The sequence below is a fragment of the Coenobita brevimanus genome, chromosome 33 (genome assembly GCF_032717465.1).
Source record: "Coenobita brevimanus isolate Jiangsu-jjx chromosome 33, ASM3271746v2, whole genome shotgun sequence".
Classification (NCBI taxonomy): Eukaryota; Metazoa; Arthropoda; class Malacostraca; order Decapoda; family Coenobitidae; genus Coenobita; species Coenobita brevimanus.
In genome coordinates this window covers 32939816-32948690 of record NC_136986.1, presented here as the reverse complement: position 1 = coordinate 32948690, position 8875 = coordinate 32939816, and the positions used below count along the sequence as shown (strand labels likewise).

The 8875-nt window shown below is 44.8% G+C and overlaps 1 pseudogene; it reads left to right on the top strand.

Moving 5' to 3' along the window:
• Nucleotides 1–655: 655 nt before the first annotated feature.
• LOC145395944 (5S ribosomal RNA) lies at nt 656–770 on the top strand (annotated as a pseudogene).
• Nucleotides 771–8875: the final 8105 nt, after the last annotated feature.

The window sequence follows — 8875 nt, the reverse complement described above, 5'->3', positions numbered from 1 at the left end:
GTTTTGTCACTGCCAATCCTGTTGACATAAATAAACACGAATCAATTGCAAGGTCCCTAATTTGCACAATTTTCAATTATCACAAGTGATTTTTGGTACGTATACACGAGACACCTACCTCTACAAGATGCCAGGCAGGGACAATGCCTTACCCAGAATGACCTCCCTCCCCCCGCATGCCATTGTCTCAGCAATTCCCCTGTTACCAGTGACCTGGCCAGTAAAGACCTGTCATGCCACGGTATGAAATTCAGGGCCAGAGTGATTCCCCAATTGATGACAATGTGGAGGACAAAGTTTACATAGCATTAGAGGAAGAAACAGTCAGAAATGATGATCATGTAATGTTGCCAAAAAAGGTCAGGTATGTTGATGTGTTTCATGAGTGAAACAATGCTTATATTGCCTATATTACTGTGTGAAAACAAATATACTCTCGTACTACATATAAATTCGTACCAAATAAATAAATAAATACCGTTTATGAGTGGTGTGGAATGGTTACCCTCCCATAGAACTCGTTTTCTTTGGAGCCAGCCTGATAGAAAACACAGTACGGCGAGGAGGTACTGCTACCTGTATCGAGTATTTTAAACCTCAGGTGAGCGATTTATGTATGATTTTTCGATGTTTCTCACCAAAAGCGGAGGTTTGAGCCAAAATACCACATTGAGTACACCGCTTCCCATCCAATCAGCAAAGTTAAGCAACGTTGGGTCTGGTTAGTACTTGGATGGGTGACTGCCTGGGAACACCAGATGCTGTTGGCATCCCTACGTGTCAAGTGGGGTTGGTGGAGGATTAGTGCCCCTCCCTGTAAAACAATTAACTCTAAGCCCTTGACCACCCCGTTTGGGATACATGGCGTCTGGCAATGAATGAATGAATGAATGGTCAGGATTGGGGGGAGTCAGTGGTGGAAAAGTGGTCGGGACAGGGCGAGTTAAAGTTATTATTGAAAGAATTAAGAGCTGACCAGATTATTCTATTGTCATTAGGGTTGTTAAGTAGTTTTGATGCTTGATTTTGAAGAAAGTTTGATTTAGCTTTTGCATGATTTCTAGCAATTTTAAGTTGAGAGTGTGATTTAGATGTTTTTGATTTTAAGAGTTATATGCTATTGACTTTTGGGCTGTTGCTCTGGCACAGTTGCTATCAAATCATTTTGGAGAGTTCAATCTCTTAGTGAACTGTTGACTTTATTTGAATAAATCCATACCAGCTAGTATTAAGTCGCAAATGTGGGACTGGGTAGAATTGATATCACTAGAGAAGAAAGACTGCCATGGAATGTCAGCAAGATAATTTCTAAATCCATCCCAGTTTGCCCTATCAAAATGCCATTGGGTCACCCTGACAGGTTCAAAACGGGGAGACGTGGGGGGGTTAACTAATGAGGCTTTGATGAGATTGTGGTCAGAGGATCCAAGTGGTGACAGTACCTCTATCCTGTATTGATCTGGATTATTTGTCAAGAATAAATCCAAGAGATGGGCATTATGGTCAGGATTATGAGGTATTCTGGTTGGTTGCTTTACCAGCTGGGTGAGATTAAACGATTCTGCAAAAAGCTCGCACTCTAGACTAGCGTCGTTGGTCCTGGCAGAATGCAATAACCTTTCAACATTATGTATGTTAAAATCACCCAAAATGGTAATTTCGGTGCTAAGGGCAAGGTTAAGGTTACTGAACTATGTGGATATGGAATCATATACACTGGGTTCCGAAGAAGCATTGGGGGAGTGATAAACTACACAAATATATTTGGTAATATTTTGACAATTTAGTTTATATAATGAGCAATCAAAACTGGATGAAGTGAAGTTTAAAATAGTGTCAACTGCATATTGGGATTTGATATAACAACAGGTGCCGCCCTTGTTACAGAAGTTTGAAAGGAGATGGTAACCGTGAAAACAAAATGGGAATATATCAGTAGAGGGTGAGATTTGTGGTTCCGTGAGAAAAAGGGCCAAAGGGGATATGGACTGAAGGAAAAAATGAACTGGGTTTAAATTTGTGGTAAGTCCGTGGATGTTGGTGAAGAATAAGGCGACACTTTTACGATTGCAGTAAATGAACCTGTTTGGGGGTGAAAATGGGTAAATGCCCCAGTATTGAAGAGGGCTAGATCCTCATACACCATTAAGGATGCCAACAAACTCCCACGTTGGTTAATAAGACAGTCACCCCACAAAGGGTGGCAACCATTAAAGTCCCCCAAGAGAAGAAAGGGCGTAGGTAACTGACCAAGCAGGTTCTGAAGTTCCATCCTACTGACTGCTGTGTTGGGTGGTAAATAAATGGAACAAACTGTATACCAGCGGTGGGCATACAACCGCACAGCAACACACTGGAGGTCAGACCAGAGGTGGACTGGCTGATGAGGGATGTCAGCCCTCACCAAAAAAGCACCACCTCCAACAGGATCCTGGGTTGGAGATGAGTAAAAAGCATTGTACCCAGGTGGTGCATGAGGAGTGGCAAGCCCTACAAGAGTTTCCTGGAGACACAAGCACAAAGGGGAATAAGCCAGGAGGGTCCGCAGCTCCTCCCAATTACCATGCAGCCCTCGACAATTCCACTGTAATATACTGGCTGAGAATGCCACAGTACCCACAGCAAAAGAAGAATCAGGTTGAGGGGCGAGACAACCTTGCCCCCGGCAAGCACCCAGATTTAGATTGCTGCTTAGAACTGCCCATAGAAAGGGACACCATGATGGTGTACAGTGTGCCCCCCAGCTGAAGAGAATGTGGAGGAAAAAGAGGGCCGGACAATGGTTTTCTTCTGTGGCGGGGCAAGAAATGGTTTGTCAGGTAGACCGCATACTGCCCTAGCCGGAATAGGGCAGGCAGTGCCACCACTACAAGAAGCATGATCAGTAGCGAGTCCCACAGTACTGGAATTGAGGGCAAGGCCTCATGCAGCTTTGCAGGTGCATCAATGACCTGAGTACCATGACTATCTGGTGGTGGCTGGGTCGTCAGCGAGACTCCATCCCCGGCCTGCACTCACTCTGATCCCTGAGCGTCCCAAGGAGGAGGAGATCTTCGGTAGCAGTGCTTTGCTTTTTGAGCACTCCGAGGAGCCACAGCGATACTTACCTTGCACAGGAAGGACATCGGGAGTTTTGGATGTGTCAAAGCTTGGTGTAGCATCGACACGGGTGTTTGTCACAGGAGGAACTGGAGGAGCTGGGACGGGGGAGGCACTCCCAGATGCTGGAAACACCACCAGAGGTGACATCCCCAAAGACAGGAGGCACCTCCCTGGAGGAAGCACAGCCACTTCCAGGCTGCACTCCCTCAATGGAACCCCTCAGCCGAGAAGGCCGGGAAGTAGAACCTCGAGAATTTGATGGGGCATTGTGTGATGGCAGGGGCACCTGCCGGGTATCTTTAGGGTGAGTCAATGCACCAGGAAAGGTAACCCCAGGGCGAATGAACTGCTCCCTTACTCTGGCCTTTGCCTCAGAAAAGGAAATTTTCTCCTTCGTTCGGACAGAAATAATTTCATATTCATACTTGTATACCTCGCAATCCCTTGAGGAGGCTGCATGTGCTCCTCCACAGTTCAAACATTTAGAGGGTTGAGAACAATCATCGATACCATGAGAAATTCCATCACAAGTTCCACAAACTTCAGGAAGGCCAGATGCTTCCCGCCTGCAAGAACGGCGAACATGACCAAATTTTTGACAATAATAGCACCTTCTAGGTCGGGGAACATAAGGTTTAACCTTAAGCTTCCACCATGCAGCGGTGATGACCTCTGGCAAAATAAGGTGATCAAATGTCAAGATAAGAGTGGGCACGGGGGTTAAAAGCCCATCAACTTTCTTCATTATTCTTTGTACTGCTACAACACCCTGAGGAGCCAGCCCCTCTAAGAGGGAAGAATCAGAATATGAGATCAAGTCACGAGAATACACAACCCCTCGGGACTGATTTAGGACCAAGTGACGAGAGGCAGATACAGGATAACCAGCGACCATAGTTAGGGACTTGATGCATGAACTCTCATCTTCATTCCTGGCTTCTAGCAATAAAGAACCATCACCCTGCAAAGAGACCTTGGGGGTAAATCCATATGCTGTAACTAGACCACTGTGAATCTGAAAACAGTTCAAGTTCCGGAAGGAAGTACCATTATCCATTTTGAGGACTATGTTTTTGTATAAGTTTGTCTCACAAAAACACCAGGTAACAACTCGAAAGAAAGGGCATCTTGATTCGCAGTTATGGCAGATGACCTGGAGGGTACAGGGTCGTCGGCCAGAGAGTGACCAGTTGATGCCGACTCTTGCAGCTTGTCACCAACCACATGAGTGGTTAATGAACTGTTCAGTATATCCATATACACATTGATGAATATAAATTGGCACCAGGAGCCAAGGGAAACCGCCTACCAGAGAGTAAGGGGACCGAGCACGGTCTGGTGGGAACGGGGTACCTCGTCCCCAGAGGGTGTCCCAAAAAGGACACCCCGTGATACGAAAGTTTGCTCCCACCAGTGCAAAGACCCCCTTCCCCAACACCCCCCAGCCCAGACACCCAGCCAACCAACTCAGGAGAGCACCGAGGCAATCCCTCTGGTGGCCGGCACCGATGACCCATACGGGTAACCTATGTTTCGGGCAGCGCTTAGTCAGATCTCTCACCCACAACCCTACCCGCATGGGAGACCCTGCCAGATGTCGTTACATCCCCGGGGAGGCTTGTGGGATCACAGGGGCACGCAAGCCCCCCCCACCATGACAAGGTGGCTGCCCACAGGGAGGGTCAGGAAGAAGTGCTGTGGAAATGATGATGAGCCGTAATACTGTACATAGGTCTGCCACTGAGCTACGTGAAATAAGTTGCAAAAGGAAGAAAATATGAGGCAAGTTAAGGTAAAATAAAACAGAATATAAAGGATAGGCAAACTTGGAAAACCTCATTACTGTCATTTTCCTTGGGCCAAGTTGGCATATATTTAGTGAGTGGAGGATTTAATATGTTCCTTTTACCTCAACTTGGGCCATAGTTTTATTCTTTTGCAGGTTATTTCATGTTGCTTAGTGGCAGAATTAGATGATACTACAGTTCTACACCCTTTCCACAGCACTTTTTCAGTTTTAACATCGTATTCCATTGTTCATCCTTCTTTAGTGAGTTTATCGGGACTTTCATAGATACTCTACCATATTAGTATGCTGATTCCTTAGTTGCGCATATTTGGTATTGAACATGGTGAAAAATACTGGAAATGAGCGATAACGAATGCGCCGAAGCCGTGAGAGTTTGTTGTAATCGTACGGGCATTTGTCTTCTTAGTGTAATAGGAAAAGTATATGGTAGGATACTTATTGACAGAGTTAGGGAAATAACAAAGGAATAAATTTAAGAATAGGGAGGTTTCAGGAGGGGGGGGGGGAGATTGTGCGGTTCGTGTGTTCGTCCTGAGGTGTTTGGTGGGGTGGAGGTTCTGGAGAGGAGAGGGAAGTTGTGTGCTGCCCCCGTGGATTTGGGGAGGGCGTGTGGAAAAGTGGATGGACGAGGAATGTGGAAAATGTTAGGGGTGTATGGAGTGAATGGGGAGCTGCTGGATATGATGTGTGTGTGTGTGTGTGTGTGTGTGTGTGTGTGTGTGTGTGTGTGTGTGTGTGTGTGTGAAGGAGCTGGAGCTGCAGTGCATGTGGATAGTGAGCTGGGTGAGTTTTTCTGTCTGAATGTTGCACTGAAACAGATTTGTGTCATGTCTCCATGGTTGATCGATTTGTATATGGATGGGGTTGTGAAAGAGATACAGGGTGGGGTGGTGGATGTCGAAGCGGCCTTAATGAGACAGGGCAATGCTTGAAAGTTTCCTGTTCTGTTGTTTGTAGATAATACTGTGTTGTTCAGTGAAGACGAAGGGGAACTGGAAGGCTTGGCGAATAAGTTTGGGAGAGAATGTAAGATACGAAATCTAATGGTGAGTTTAGGAAAGAGTAAAGTTGTTATCTTCGAGGGATGTGAAGTCACAGAATGCACAGTGTGGGTGGATAGTGGGGAAATGGAAAATGTGAGTGTTTTTATGTATTTTGGTAGTGTGATGAGTAAGGATGGAAGTTTGGAAAATGAAGTGCTTGAAAGGGTATAACAGGGAAGAAAGGTTGCTGGTTCACTGAAAGCAATGGTAAGAAATAGGGAAATGAGCATGGAAATAAAAAAAAGTCGCTGCATGACAGTATTGTAATCTTTACTCCAATGAAAGAAAGCATAAAAGCAACGTTTGGACTTTGTTGGAGGGACAAGTCAAGAGTGAGAGCAGTGGGAATGAGTTATTTGAGAGGAGCATGTGGAGATAGGAGAGAGACTGACAAATGACGAAGGACCGCTGTGATATACAGTAGATGGGGATGTGATAGAAAGAGTTAGGAGACATACACTGAGGTGATTTGGCCATTGGAGAGGATGGAGAGTAAGAGACAAACTAGGGGAGTATATGAGTAAGGCGGAAAGGGTAGAGGGAAAGGGAGACTGTGGATGGGATGGGGGGATGGAGTTGAGAGATATATGCGAGAGGGAGTGTAAGATGGGTAGTGAGCAACGAAATGGCTAGGGACAGGGTGACATGGACGCAATTTGTTTGTGGCCACCCTTTATGGGAAGGCGTCTGCCAGATACGTGCTTCTTTTCACCATTGAGGAAAAAGAAAAAAGCTAGGTTGGGGTTAATATTTCCAAAGACTTATCACCACATTCGAGACCTTTGAATATCTCGCTTATTTTTTGTTTGGAGAAGAATCGTCACAGAAGAAAGTTGAACAAATTGAATCACCTAATTATTTTAGGAATCCGGTGTTATGGTTTTGTGAACATTTACCATTATTTTCCCCCCAAACTTAAACCTACAGCAGTTCAAGTCCAATTTTTTTTTTTTTTTTTTTTTTTAACCCTTACACCGAGGGCATGTTTATCAACGTTTTGTGTGTCCAGCGGGGTTATTCAGGCTCAGACAGACTCTCAAAACATATTTGCCAAAAATCAGTTATTAGTCCTAGAATAATAAAATTACATATGCTTATGGCACACACCTTCAGCTTTCTCCTGGAATGTTTGTTGAGCCTTCGTCGGTTACCGTAGGACTTGTGGAGACCTCTGAAGTTGGGTAACGAAGTCTCCACTTTACACTTCCCGACAACCCGTAATATGATTACCACAGCCAGATATAAAGACTATAAACACTATTCTATGATTTTCAAGTAGTTTGGGATCCATACTCCAAAAAAAAAGCACTGTGAAAGCATTGGAAATTACGAGCGCGTCTGATCGTCGCACTTGTGCTAGTTCGCTCTTGGTACTCTGTCATTTGTTATTCATAAAACCCCTCACACTTTATATTTCTATTACTATATCACACTTATATATATCTGGAGTCTTTCTCCATAAGTTTCCTTCAGTCGTATTAGTTTATTTTCACTGAAGTCATATAATTTTTAATTCAGTAAAATACGTAGAGAGCCACGGATTCACTTTCACTGTTATAACTTAAATTATTTGTACTCATATTCTTATATTACTAATTACTTACATTACTATTTACATTTTCTATTCTATTTTCAATATTTACCCTTCTATTTTACTTACACTATGTTATTCACTGTCACTTTCAGTAAGATAAAACTATAATACACTGTTCAATCATATGTACTGAACATCCATTGCTTTCACCTGTTATTTACACATTATTTCCAAATTATTCTGCTTTCACACTTGCACTGTTAGAACTGCTTCTGGCTGTGGTAATCGAAGAAGCAGGTAACACAGAGGGGAACCTGGCACTCAGCGCACTGCCAAGAGGTGCGTTTGTGCTCAGGTGTGTGGCGGGTGGTATGTGCACATACCTGACACCTGCGAATCGCAGCCTTCCTTTTCCCTGTGGCAGGCATAAGCTCAAGTCTGTGCCAATCCATATACGCCCTCTGCTCAAGTCGGTCGGGAAGTGTTACTGGATGGCGCCTTGGAGTTGCTGCTGTCACCCTACCATATCTCTCCAGCAGCTGCTGGACACAAGTTCTGGCGAACAACCTCAGGGAGAAGGACTTGGGTGGCTTGACCTTCATCTTGTACAGGATGAAGGCGTTCAGCATTGTCATATTTATGAGATGCAGAAAAACTTTCCTGTACCACCTAGTATTCTTCCTGAGGCAGTCTATCTCACCAATCATCATGTCGGACTTGTCCACCAGCCGCATGTTGATATTATAGTCCAACACAGCATCAGGTTTCATCACAGGTTCGCCTGTCCTACGGTCGACCATCCCACTGTCTCTCATCTCTCCCTTATGTACGGTGGCGAGCATGTGCACGATCCTCTTGTCATGCCACCGTATTGCCAGCATCTTCTCAGACTTGCGTAGGTCCACGTCTCCTTGCTGCGAGGTTCCTGCCTCTGGGAATTTGGGGAAGTGGGCACGATTACTTTTCACAGTGCTGCATGAGCCAATGCCGTGCTCAGAAAGGTATTTGGCAAGTTTCGGTGCCGTATAGTAGTTGTCTGTATACAGCACATGATTCCCACCAAAATACTTTTCTATGAGCACTTTCACTACACAGCCTGAGAAGCCAAGGGGGTGTGTTTTATCCAGATCAACAGTGCTGGCTGAATATATGACGAAGTCAAGGATGTACCCCGTCTTACAGTCGCACAGTACAAAGAATTTAATTCCAAAGTGATGGCGTTTGCTTGAAATGTACTGAACAAACCGAGGACGTCCTCTGAACAAAACCAAGGATTCGTCAATGACAACCTTCTGAAAGGGGTGGAAGAAAGACATAAACTTATCCTTCATTCTGCTCAGAATCTCCCGGATCTTCCAGAGTGGGTCGGTTTGGGAAGGTACATCG